Source organism: Sphaeramia orbicularis, chromosome 16, assembly GCF_902148855.1.
Source record: "Sphaeramia orbicularis chromosome 16, fSphaOr1.1, whole genome shotgun sequence".
NCBI classification, from domain to species: Eukaryota; Metazoa; Chordata; class Actinopteri; order Kurtiformes; family Apogonidae; genus Sphaeramia; species Sphaeramia orbicularis.
This window is the reverse complement of record NC_043972.1, coordinates 36,920,296-36,933,485: the sequence shown is the minus strand read 5'-3', so window position 1 is coordinate 36,933,485 and position 13,190 is coordinate 36,920,296. Positions and strand designations below refer to the sequence as shown.

The 13,190-nt window shown below is 42.2% G+C and overlaps 1 protein-coding gene across 1 annotated transcript in view; it reads right to left on the bottom strand.

Annotated features, from left to right (window-relative positions):
- The window catches only part of LOC115435802 (nectin-2), a 45,571-nt gene that overhangs the window by 31,660 nt on the left and 721 nt on the right, over nt 1-13,190 (bottom strand).

Below are 13,190 nucleotides of genomic sequence, written 5' to 3'. Positions count from 1 at the left end.
CTCTGACTCTAACCGTTCCATCCTCCTCTCTGGTAGGGTATGTCCCTCATGAGCTGCACCTGTGTCATTATAGCTACTGATGGTTCTCTCCTCTCTCCATTGTGCTCTCGCTTTGTTCTCCCTTTAGCTATTGCCGACATACATTTACCTCTCAACATCACGGCCTGTATTTGCCACCTCCTCTCACTTCTGCATGATATTCACATGAATCTAGCCCAGTTCTTGCTTTCACTTCCATTGTCGCAAACACTGCACAAATGGGTTTGGTCAACTGATAAGAGATCTAATGATGCTGCGCTAAACTGATCAATGACTCAAATGAAGTCTTCCAAGCAGTCAGCGTTCCAAACAACTGAACTGCAAATTTCATCCGTTTATCATTCACATCTCTCTCAATATTGGGCATATCTGCGGTTACGTATAACCTAATAATAGGGCTGGGCGATATGGAAAAAAATCATAACGCAATATTTTCATTCATGTCAAACTGTATCGATATGTATCACAATATAAATCAAATCACTACTTTTGTCCAGCTTAAATTTTCTGTTACTCATAAGTTAGTTGTGAAGACATCAGAAGGTTATTTTTGATTTAAAAATGACTTCTTTTATGTCAGAGGTTGAACATAACAGACGTGCTGAACAACATTATACAACTGTTTAAACAAATAAGCAAACAATACATTATTTGGTGACACTATATAGACCCATTTAAAAACAGAGATGTACCTCATATTACATTTTCGCTAATCTGTGTATATTTGCCCAATCTGAGTGGTGTAGTGTGGGCAGAAGGGGTTCATGGGTGTGTGAGATAAATCTGGTGCCATTTCACTGAGTAGAAGCAAAGTTATTGAATTTAAATATGCCGAAATTTTCCGATAAGCACTTTGCAGATGGTCCCTAAATTCCTGCTCATTAATTGGCTCCACATTTGAGGGAATTGCCATCTCACCGATCGTTAAGGACATTTGGTGTGGATGAAAACAGGGTTGTAGTTTCCCTCTCTGTGTTACCAAAGCTGCATAGAGCCGTCATTTGTGTCTCATGATTATCAACCGATGATCTTCTGAGCCGCGAAGTGCGAATCTGTGAATCTCTTGTCAGCTTACGCAGTGAGTGCTTGCATTCTTCACATAGGCTACATGTATCTCTATTGTATTGAAAGCCCCGAACCCAAACGGTTCACACCCCCACTGTTCGTACCCAGGTCGCCCGAGTTCTCGGTCACATTTTCTCCTGAGGGAACACTCATTATCTCTGGCTGCAGCCCAAACGTTAGTGTGTGTGCTTCGGCTGGCTCTTACGTTTGTGCTGTGTGCGTTAACCTAACCTGACGTAGCTCTAGCGTGACTGGTTCAGTGCGGCACTACTTAACTATAATTGGCTGTTCTTAGGTCTGTCAAAAACATAAATGAATGAATTCTATCGAAATTTATTGAGCATATCTCATATTTCTATTGAGGAAAACATATATCGTGATATATATCATTATTGTTTTTATTGCCCAGCCCTACCTAATAAATTCCCTCACTTTTTGAAACCAATATGAGTCATGTACAGCATGACTTGTCTCACTGCTTACCCAATATGGTTGCAGTTTTTTTTTTTGTTTTAAATGAAGTGAGAAAACCCACTGCTTGCTTAGCACCATCAAAGCCATCAAGTATTTTTTGACTCAAACTGAGATGGCCATGTGTAGATGCTGGAACAAAGTCAAATAACGCTCAATGCTTTGAGCGGTTTGTAGCAAGAGCACCGCTGTGATATTTCAAGCTGTATAGTCTGTTACATCTTAGACTACAGTCTTACTGGGCTGATCTATATTTGTTGTAGATTGACTGCACAGTAGGCAGCTGCTCTGTGGATTCCAACTTCGCTTTCCATTGTCATTTTCATTTCATGTGCAGAACACATATACATTCAAGGAATAAGCTCAAAAGAAAACTTTGTTTTGTCTTAATGTCACTGTCGATTATTCATTTCCAGCAAGAAAGGACAATTTTTTAAAGTTCCAGTGGCCTGCTCTTCATTTTATGTGGGTGTGAAATTTACATCATTGGCTTTAACTGTATTAATTTTCAGGTGTTGTATGATTTCATGATGTATCAGTGACCATTCAGAAATTCATGAGCTGAGAGACAACAGATGAAGAAATGAGTAGTATTATTGATAATATCGAATTAGATCATTAGCTGTAGCCCCTATTGCTGTGCAAACGCATTCACATCAATGACTAACTGATTAAAAGCTATACATGCACGTGTCTACAATCACAGTAAGATCAAATTATGATAAAACCTTGAAGATATCAGCTGATATATTGAATTATGCATTAAATATGTAATCAGGGCTGGCCTAACTATGATATCATAGCCAGTAGCGGATATTTTGAGGCCAGTTAACCCTGGTGTCATCATTAAAAGGCCAAGTAAAACTCAAGAGCATTCACTGTGCTTGACAAATGAATGCAATAGAATGCAGATTACACTGGTCCCTAAAAACCAATGGGCAGGAAATAATACCATCTAACATTAGCCTTGATGGATTCAGAGATAACCTGCCTCTGGAGTGTGATGGTTTTATAAGATGAGCAGAGGGGATTCAGCAGCTATAAGCATTTGAAGATCATGGACAGGCTCACACCTACACTTTGCAATTAATTCTTCCAATGGCAGCTAAGCTTAGCCTGTCACACACTGAAACTGCATATTATGTCATCTACAAGGGACAAGCTTTTTTAAAAGGTGGTAGTGTCCTTTGTCATGAAAACCATAATGAACCAGCCATACTAAACCAGAAGTATACTGGCTGCCGCAACGTCCATCAAACACCCAGATCCCCTCACCCACGGCCTCTCGCCATAAATCAATCCATCCCGACAGCCCCACCTCCACCTTCCCTATGTAAATAAACAGGAAAAAAAAGGAGGGGAGGCGCAAAGAGCAGCAGAGAGAGGAAATCAAAGTAGGAACAGTCAAACCAGAGACAAGCAGGAAAAGTCAGGTCCAGAGAGGAAAAGAAAAAGTGACATGGGGAGAGGATCGGGGGGGTGAGCAGTTGAAAAAATAAAGAGGAAACTGTCAAGAGAAGCATGAAGCAAATTCACAAAGGGCTGAGGTGAGGTAGTAGAAACTGGAGTCATCTGGAAGGAATGAGGAGAAGAGATAAATTGGGAAGACAGAAGGGAACTGACTGGCACGGGATGACAGCCAAATGAGCGGACACACAAGAGGGAGTCATGTAAAAGAATGCAGTGAAGAAGGATAGGGGGGTAGCATGAAAGAAAACATCCACGAAAGGCATCAATAATCAATGGCAGATAAAGCAATTCTGTGTCAAAGTAAAGAACAAACAGGGAGGAAAGGAGAGGATGAAAAAGAAAGAAAATAGAGAAGAGACAGACAAGCAAATGAACTCTAAAAAGTTGGTAGGTGGAGCCTGAGGGACTTCTATTTAAAACCAGAACAATTGTGAACACTTGTGTTAGTTTACACAGCAGAGGAGCCACATCCTTTTCCTTACCTCTTCCTCTTCCCCAGGCAATGTCTATCTAATCATGGCTGGCATCACAGCCCTATCTCCCACTCTCTCTCTCTTCCACTCTCTCTACCTTTCCCCCACAGCATGCAGGCTTCTCCTTCTTCTTCTGTCGCTCAGACCGCACACTCTCGACTCAAACACTCATGCGTGCACCCTGCATGATTGTGCCGTGCTAGAGATTCATGAATCACTGGTGCACGAATCTGCCGTGAGCTTGTTGCGCGTTGAGGAAAAGTAGCAAGAGAGGAAAGGACAGAAATAAGCCGTTTAAGTGTTCTTTTAAAAGCTTTTAAAAAGGGAAGGAGAAACTGGAAAATGGCTCCCAGCAACCTAACTGGAGAGAACGTACACCCACGGGCCTCAGTGACAAGTATTCATGAGCAAAGAAGCTCCTTTTCCTTTTCCCTCTCATCCCCTCCCACCCAGCTCTACCTAAAGACACAAGATAGAGTCAAAACAGAAAGCAGCCAAGTACTGAGTGTGTGTATCGTACATGCATGGCATATAAACATGCATATGAAAAAAAGGAGCTGGTGTCAAAAAGTGACCCCCATGGAAAAATGACTTGCGGGTCAGTTTTCCATTATAGAATTCTGACCCCACTTAGGAAAAGTGATCCACCCCCAATAAATCACCCAAATTTGTAAAAAAAAAACAAAAAACAAAAACATATATGTTAAGGTAAATATAACACAAAACATGTAACCTGTTATGAAAAGCCCAAAAATTTTATTTCAATTTATACATATATATTTAAGATTATTATGTGTAGAAATGCATTAGAACCTTTTATTAACATACAGTACAAATTCATATAGGGGGTCAAAATTATATGGGATTTGGTCAGTTTTCCATACCAGAAAATTGACCCGTGCGGTCCCAATTCTACGTAGAAAAGTGACCCGGGGGTACGATTTCCATTGGGTCAGAATTCTATATGACACCTGCAGGGATTCGGACATCGAGGCCTTATGCACTCCAAAAACCTGTTAAAAGTTGCCACAGTATGGGCCCTGTACACAACAAAGAAAGCCACTCCATCAACTTCCATTTCAGAAGAAACTACCCAATCATCTCTGGTTACAAAGCCACTTTCCCTCTAGGGGGCATCTACTCAAAGGCAGGTCTGTCTACTGATACAGGTGTGGTGCAGAGGGATTAAGAAGAGAAGAGGAAGGAGGACAATACGTAGCCTTTTCAGTGGTCTCCCTCAGCTCACCTGGATTAGGGGGGATGGAGGAGGGGTTGATGTACAGGGAGGATGGAGGATGAAGGAGGAGGAGGGTCTCTAAGCTTGAGCTGAGAACAATAGTGTCTCTGTTTTCAGTAACACCAAGTGCATCATTTCTGTTGTGCAGCAGCAAGCTGACGGTCTGCTGAAAACAACATCACAAGGTTGCTGTTTTTAAATGGAAAATGTTCATGTAGAAATGCAGCATTTAAAGTGTTATGGGAAACCTTTTACGCCCTTTCACATGAATGCCTGTTTTCTGAAAATAGGGAAGCTGTACTTCTGATTTACTGTTGGAACAAATGTTTCAAAGGCTACAATAAATACTGTATTTTATAGGAAGTTAGCAGTGTTTACCCTCATTTATTCTACACTACTTTAATCTGCATTTCAACAACTGCTTAAGCACCAAGGTCCTTTTCCATTTAAAAATGAAAAAACAGTCACTCTATTCTTAGTAAATGTGAGTATTCGTGCATGGTTTTGTCATATGTCAGAGTAATACATTTGGCCTTTGACAGGACACATTGGACTGATACTACTGAGGTGGACAAAAAAGATAAAATCCCTGTAACATGTACCAAATCTGCTCAATAATGAATTAAACAAATTCAATTTTGTAATTGAAGATTACTTTCACTTTTTCAAGCTTTCAGGATACACTCTCTACCTGAGCTAATATGGTATCTTTTCTCTACAGGGTGTGGTAGATAAATCTCAGCTCAGTTTGTTCCTTCAGCTAGATGCTGATGCATTAATCTTACCAAGGAAGGAAAGTGCTGTTACATTTCAGAAATGTAGAGCATCATTCAAAAAACTAACCTTATCTCAGAAAAGCAGAAGATTATTCTGTGATTAAATTTATTGTTACCATCTATACTCTGGTTTAGACATGGTCTGCTCCTAAAAAAAGTGAATTACAAGCTTCACAAAGCTAGTTTTCTGCTGCAGTATTGGACTGTATTACACTGTACACTTGGAATTAACTCTTCAAATATAATCCCCATTTCAACTTCAGTGTGAGATTCTTGTTAGATGAGTCAAGCCTATATTACGGCCTAGTCAGTGCCTGCAGGAGGGGATGAGTGTGACAGCATCTAGCAGCAGGGGAGTGGACATTGTCAGCCTGATCCAAGCACTGCACGACAGGTTAGCTCTGCTGCAATGAAATAAAATCCTGCATCTGTTTCCTTTTCGCTGTCTTAACTCGATACCAGGCTGGCTTTCTCACACATATACACACACACACACAACTTTGTCCTGTCACTTCCTTTCTTGCCTTCTGTACAGTAATCAAGTGATTCAACCATCAAATCAGCCCAACGTGCCTGAGATTGTGTGCATGTGTCCACAAAAGTATGCACTGTTTACACTGTATGTGTTTGTGGTTGCATGAAAGAAGTGGCGGTGGTGGTGATGATGAGTGTCATTCCGCAGCCTTGGTGAGGGAGTCGGAGGGGAGGGCGAGACATTCAGGCGGAGGGGGTGTGTGTGGGGTGACACACGGCAAAAGTGTCACAGCAACTTAACCTTCAAAAAATGCCCACCAGGGTAGAGTGGGAGGTGTTGTTCTTGGCCATTAGAAGAAAAAAGAGGGAGAGGAGGGAAAAGTGTACAAGAGAGAGAGAATGATTGATGTGTGGAGGAAAAAAGAAACAGAAGACCTCGTTAGGGGAGGTAGGAAGGTACAGATGCCTGCAATACAAATGTCTGTAGGGAAGGCGGAGGCTGTTAAGGAGGTATGAGGAAAGTAGAGTGAAAGACAGGAGGAGCAAATGAGAGTAGGGGAGTGAAAGTAGCATAGGCAGCTTGGATAGGCTTAAGGAGAAAGTCAGGGGTTGACATAGGTGGAAGAGACAACTGGAGAATTGAACAGTGGTACACAAGGAAGAGAGGAAGATGAAGAAAAGAAGAAGAGGGGAGAGATTAAGAGGAAAGAGCGAGTAAGAGGATAGAGGAAAATAACAGACAGTCCAATTACAGAAGCAGAAACGAGGGATTGATGACTAAGAACAGAGAGAAGGAGAACAAAGAACAAGATGAGTGGAGCAAAAGAGATACAGTAGGAGACAGCAGTTTACTGAGCAGATGGATCAATTATGCAGCCTAAATTACCAAGAGGAGGAAGTTCAAGCATTAGGATGGTAGGTTGGAAAAAAACAGAGAGAGAAAACAGAGAGAGAGAGAAAAGGCAGGAGGAGAGTGAATCATGATGGAGAAGTGGTCTAGGCACAAATACGACAAGGAGAAAGTGGCAGAGGGAAGCGAGTGGCCGATTAGAGTGCAGGCAATCAGTCCAATGGACCAACGCGACAAATAGCTTCAGCGATGGAGGACCTGCTCTCCCTAAGTAGCCACACCAAACAAGCCCCGGCACACCCTGTTGACAAAATACCAGGCTGATAACTGAATAAACCTGCTGCCTCCATTTGACCTTAATGTGGCGTTTGCCTCAGGGGAGGACTTTAATGCTCCTGCCATTTCAAGGCTCTGGGGACTAATGACGACAATACTGCTTGTTTATCAGTGTGGCATGGTGCCATATTTATAAAACAACAAGTGGAACGATAGATAGCTAGAGACATTCAAGGCAAAACAGAGTCATAGCAGGACCGCTTGTTTAGTGAAACACAAAACACTCATCACACACCTTTGTGAAAAATAAACCTTTTGTGCATTATCTCCATGAGGGCGGGTTTAGTCTCTTATCTTACATTTCCAAGAGCATATCTATGTGAAATGGGTATATTTTCTTTGTATTGCCATGTGTAATTTGACCCTGTTTCCCAGATAAGTCTGCAGGGAAGCAGACTAAATTGAAAGCAGTTGGTGTGCAGAAGGTTTTGGGGAGCATGACTCCATATCCAGCCCCAAGATCCCTGACAAGACCCTGTCACTCCAAATTCAATTTCCTCCTGTAGCCAACCTGTCCGCTGCCTCTGATAAGTGTGAATTTGACATGACCTTGTCAAAGTCAGATGTGATGAAGATGCAGCGTGCCTGTGTCCATGTGTATTAACGGAGGAGCAAAGGTGTCCAGAAAGGCAACAAAATGGACAAAATGGGCAGAGTCATTGCTGCTGATAAAGGAGCGAAAAGCGTGAGAAGGAGCAGAGAAAAGGTAGTTACATTACATAGAGTGGGGGCAGAGAGGACACTGGGATTAACAGAGGAGGAGGAGGGGAAACAGAGATGTTTCATGGTACTGTCATGGTGAGAGAGTGGGCCCTAAATGTTTTCAATATCACATAAGGGCACTGCATCATCCACCATTCAATACCGGATCAATAACGCAAACCACCTTCCACCTCGCAGACTACATTTAGACACATTAAGGTGACTGCTAATGAGCAGCCGTGTGCATGTGTATATGTAGGGACACGTTGAGGACACCATGAAGGGCCTCAGTGCTTAGTTCCACAGATATTTGCTGAGTATACGAAGGGGAGGATTTCAGAAATAAAAGAATGTGACAAAGACTGAAGAGAAAAAAGACGACAGAGAGAGGGCACAGGTCAGGTAACAATAATAAAAAGAGAAAGGTTAGTGTAAGCAGTCCTTTACTGTCCACACTGGAAGGCTCTTTCAATGTTAAATATGAGCTTCATGCTTTATAAGGGAAGAGAAGAACGGGGACGGGCTGCGACTAAATTACAAATGAGCTGATAATTCTTGGCCTCCCTGGTTCACTCCCTCACACAGTTTCTCAAAATCCTCCTTCATCCTCTCTGCCAAGATGCTACGGTGTGGAATTTGAAAATGTCGACATCTTCAACCCCCACTCACCGCTCAGCTCCGCTCCTCCTTTGCCGCTCCTCCCTGGTGCTTTTACTATGGCAGGGTCACGGAACAACCCATCTCCCAAGTCTAGTTAATTAAGGGGATTTTATTTTAAAGAGTTTGGCTGCATTTCAATGGATCTTCAATTGGAATTACCGCTCATTCTCCACATTGACTGAGCTGGAATGGGTTTGACCTGCATCATCCTAAATTCCATCTGGGGTTTGTTTGACAAAAGGAAATGCAGATTTGGCAGAAGGTATCTTGACTAATAGTGTGGAAATGTGTGTGTGACTAAAAAGTAAAATAAGCCACATGCCTTTAGCATTTTTGTGTGAGATAAGCTGCTGGCATGCTACAACAGCAAACAGTGCAATCTTAAAACTCTCCATTATGTAGAAGCATATGGATGGTTAGATTGCATTATGGAGTGGTCTCAGTGTGCGAGTTAATGCACACAGATTTGATATGGATAGCAATTTAACCCAAAGCCACTGCCAAGAGAGCCATGGACCCCAGCACAGTTGTGTTTTTGGAAACCCCTCAGTTGCCCTATTCATATTAATGACATTTGGCATTCTTTCTAAGAGGAGGATTTCTGCTCATTTTACTCTGGATCAGATGGGATTGACTCCAGCAGTCTGGCAACCCTTGGAGCCAAACACAAACATCCCTGTGGGGTGCTCTTAGTGCGACCTCAACATGTGCCGCCATCCACCCAGCATGTCCACGTAGGCGGGAAGGGGGCAGCGGAGGGGCACTTCCGACATGGAAATGAAGCCATCACAGTGCCTTCAGTTTGGATTCTCTTGTTACAGGAAAGCCACTATCATTACTTACAAGTTGCAAGGGACGCATCATTAAAGAGAGTCAGTTAAATGAGCAGGGAGAGATAAAAAAGGATGTCCTTAGATCTGATGTCTGTGGAAGATAACAGGGTTGCTGATGAGCATGATGCACACCACTTCCTGAAGGAAATAGTAACACACACATGCACTGTCATCCTGCAATGTGACAGCTCCTCCCTATTATTGGAATGTCATCTGACTTACAGCGCAGCCTCGGGTTACTGCCCTTATTCATCACCAGCTGTATGTGTACATGTGTGTGGGTGGAGTGTGGGGTGTGTGTGTGTGTGTGATGTACTCCATTGTGTTTGTGGTCCACTTCCACGGCCTAAAATGCAGTAAGAAGCAGTGACTCGTGCTCATCGACCTCCCTCTCTTCAGATTCATCCATCCTGTCTAATAATATTTGCCAAGTCAACAATAAAGCTGATGGATCCTTTATGTTTCTGGGCTTTTGTCATGAAAAGTCTACAGAGCGAAGTCATTTAACTGAAATCCATTCATCAGTTAATCTAAAACCCTGTAAGATACCGAATATTGAGGATCATCATTTTCATCAATAGATTATTCATACAAATGCTTTTTAAATGAAAAGTGCCTACTGATAAAATGTTTTCAATCTAAGAGCTTTCCTTCCACTTCTATAGTAGTATACTGAGGGATAGGAGGTAGTAATTTGTAGGCAGCCATTTAATACTCCCACTAAGATTGAATTACTTTTTGTTAATGGCATACCAGGTAAAATAACAAGTAATAGAGAAAGATATCTAAATCATTAGGCTCATTTGGCCAAATGCCAAATATTTGCTTCAGTCACTACACAGTTTAGTTATTCAGAATTAATGGGGCTACATTTGCCACACAGTGTCCATTTAGACACACACTCACTCGATATCACTTTTCCATTAAGCAGTAAATTCAAGCATACTTTTATGTCTGAATCAACGAACCTTTAATGGTGATTCTAGGGGGGAGGGGGGTTATTGATGTTTCATTTAAACAGGAAGGCCTTAAATAATTGTGTGTGTATGTACCGGCGCATGTCTCGGCTTGAACGACACTTCGTTACCCACATATAGATACACACACCTGACCTTTTCAAAACCCTTCTGACATTTACAGGGCTGGTGCGAGGGGCGAGGACAGCTCATTTACATAATGATAGGACCTGACCGCAACAGCCATTAACACAAAAACCAAACCAAGACCGAAGCCCCTCACTCCGCTGGGACTAATGAGATACTAGGACTTACTTTTTCCTTCTCTTATTAGGGAAGTAAAAAAAAAAGAACTCCTCTCATGATCCATCAATTATATTCCTCTTAATAGACAGAGTTTAATGCTCTTTCTCTGCTGTAATGATGAATAGTCCCGAGCTTGGCAGGACTACAGTGTTCACACAGTGTTTCTTCATGTAGCGGGAAATGGTTAGAGCTAATAGTCTGAGCTATTGCGCAAGTTGAATGCCAAAAGAAATATCACTATATCAGAGTCAACAGAGGACTACAAATGTGTGTGCTTGTGGGAGGGCAGGGTGTTGCAAAAATGTTGGGTGTTGCTCCAATGCCATAATATTCCAATGAATTCACAAGCCATTTCTACCTTGGCTGCTTGGAAAATGCACCATTTCAACTGATCTCATGAAGAGTTTGTCACTAAAATGTCCCATCTTGACAAACTATAGTGAGGTCAAATGCGGTTTATTTTCCTGTCTGTCTCCATGTTGTTCCTGTCATAAACAGCATGGCCTTGAATCCAGAAAGAAGCTTGTAGACGGGGGGAGGGAGGACATTTGAATAAACCACATCGCTCAGACAAAAGCACTGGACAGGAGAGAATGAAAGATAGCTGAAAATAAAAAGAGACGAGAACAAGGACCCTGTATGTACTCGACGGGAGGAGTGGGGGAGGGAGTACAGAGATGGCGGGAGAGCGGGGAGGTTTCAAGTGGCGGGTGGGAAAGAGGGGAGGTGGGGCGTTGCCTGTCTTAATCAGACGCTGCCAGTTAAGGTTTCCAGACAGTCCTGAAACTCAGACATAACCCTTCACACTGCAGCAGACTGCTCTAAAGTCACCTGTTTGCTCAGAACTAATGAGTGCCTTCAAGAGCAGCTTTACTGGACGCTTTCATAGCGACTGGCCTTGGTTTACTTGTGAACAGAAAATGAAGCAGTTTCCTCCCCCGGCCCTGACCCTGCGTGCCACCCCCTGCATGCACGCAGCTTACTCAGCCATAAAGACAATACTGCCATAGCTGCATACCCCCCACTCCAAACCTCCCCTCCCATAAGCCCCCCTTCTTCTAATAAAAACATCTCCATGGTAATGGGACAAGCCTTTCTGACCCACATCCGTGATCCCTTGCCACCTCCACTTGTGGATTGGGAGGGCTGGTATTTTTGCAGGGCTGAAACTAGACCCCTACCGGACAGTCTCCTTTAGAGTGTGTATGTGTGTAACTAAAGAAGTCTACCTTAATCCATCATATATTTGAATTCATACATTAAAGCTGCTCAGCTACAAACTTTGCAGGAATTAAATCAGTTCTTTCACTCCCACAGCTGCAAGTTGGAAGGTGGAAGTAAGTATGGGCTGTCAAAGCTTGAAAAGTAAATGGAAAACTAAAAACGCAAAGTAGACAAGTGAAAAGTTTCAGGCGTGCACTCACTGAGATTAAATTAGCTAGTTTAACTATAACCCAAAAGGAGGTCAGAGGTTCAGTTTGAAGAAATACTTAAATGAAACAAAACTTAAAAAAAAAAAAAAAAACAGTGCTTTGCTTGTACTGGTTAGGGCTGAATATTCCCCTCATTGACTCATAAATATGTAAAACCTTTTGTTTTGTTTTCCCCACGTTCCTCCCTCCCCTAAGAGCACTTCAAGTTCTGTAAAACAAGATTGGACAAAAAAAAAGTTCACCGCATGAATAAGTCAAAAGGCTGACTGTGCTTATGAGTTGTGATTAAAGCAATACGATCAACTACTTCACTGTATACCACTGAAAATGTATACTGTATCTGTGCCAGCATGTTAGAACTAGTCCTACATAGTTGCCCTAATTACAGCACAAAACAAATAGCTGGCCCAGCAAAGAAGGAGAGAAAATGTTGAACTGGTTTCTTGCCATACACATTCATATGTTAATAGGTTAACTGCGTGCCAGGGATGGTTTCTTTCATTTTATGGTCCTACATAGTAGCCTGTTTACCTGTAGGCTACCTGAGCTCAAGTAGTCTGGAAAACACCTGAATAATTCACCTGTAGGCCTGTGATGGTTGCCAAGGAGACAGGAGCCTTGTTCAAAGTAATAATAACTAATTCACAGTTGAAGCCTACAGGGGAGTGGTTCATGGAGTAAAACCTGAGCAGAAGTTCTTTCTAATAAATAATATTAAAAATACATCTTGTGTTTAAATGTACCATCTGTGCCTGGTGAGAAGTTGTTGGAATGGTGTTACTTAATCATGTACACATGAAGAACTGTTTCCAGTGCCTTTTTTTCTCAACTGAACTGTAAATAATAAAGGATGATATGAGGACAGAGGGAAGAAAAGAACAAGGGGAGACTGGTGGCTTTCGGGAAAGAAGATCAAGGACACACAGGAGCAGAGACTCAGTGGTAAAATGACAATGCTTTACAATGAAATGGGTTTCAAGTGCGACACGTACCTGAGGGGAAAAAAAAAAACACCTTACAACCGAGAGCCACACCTTAAAAACTAAACATGGCGTGAGTCACCGACCGAAACTCGTGTCAAAGAGAGATACGGGTTCAAAATCGAAAAT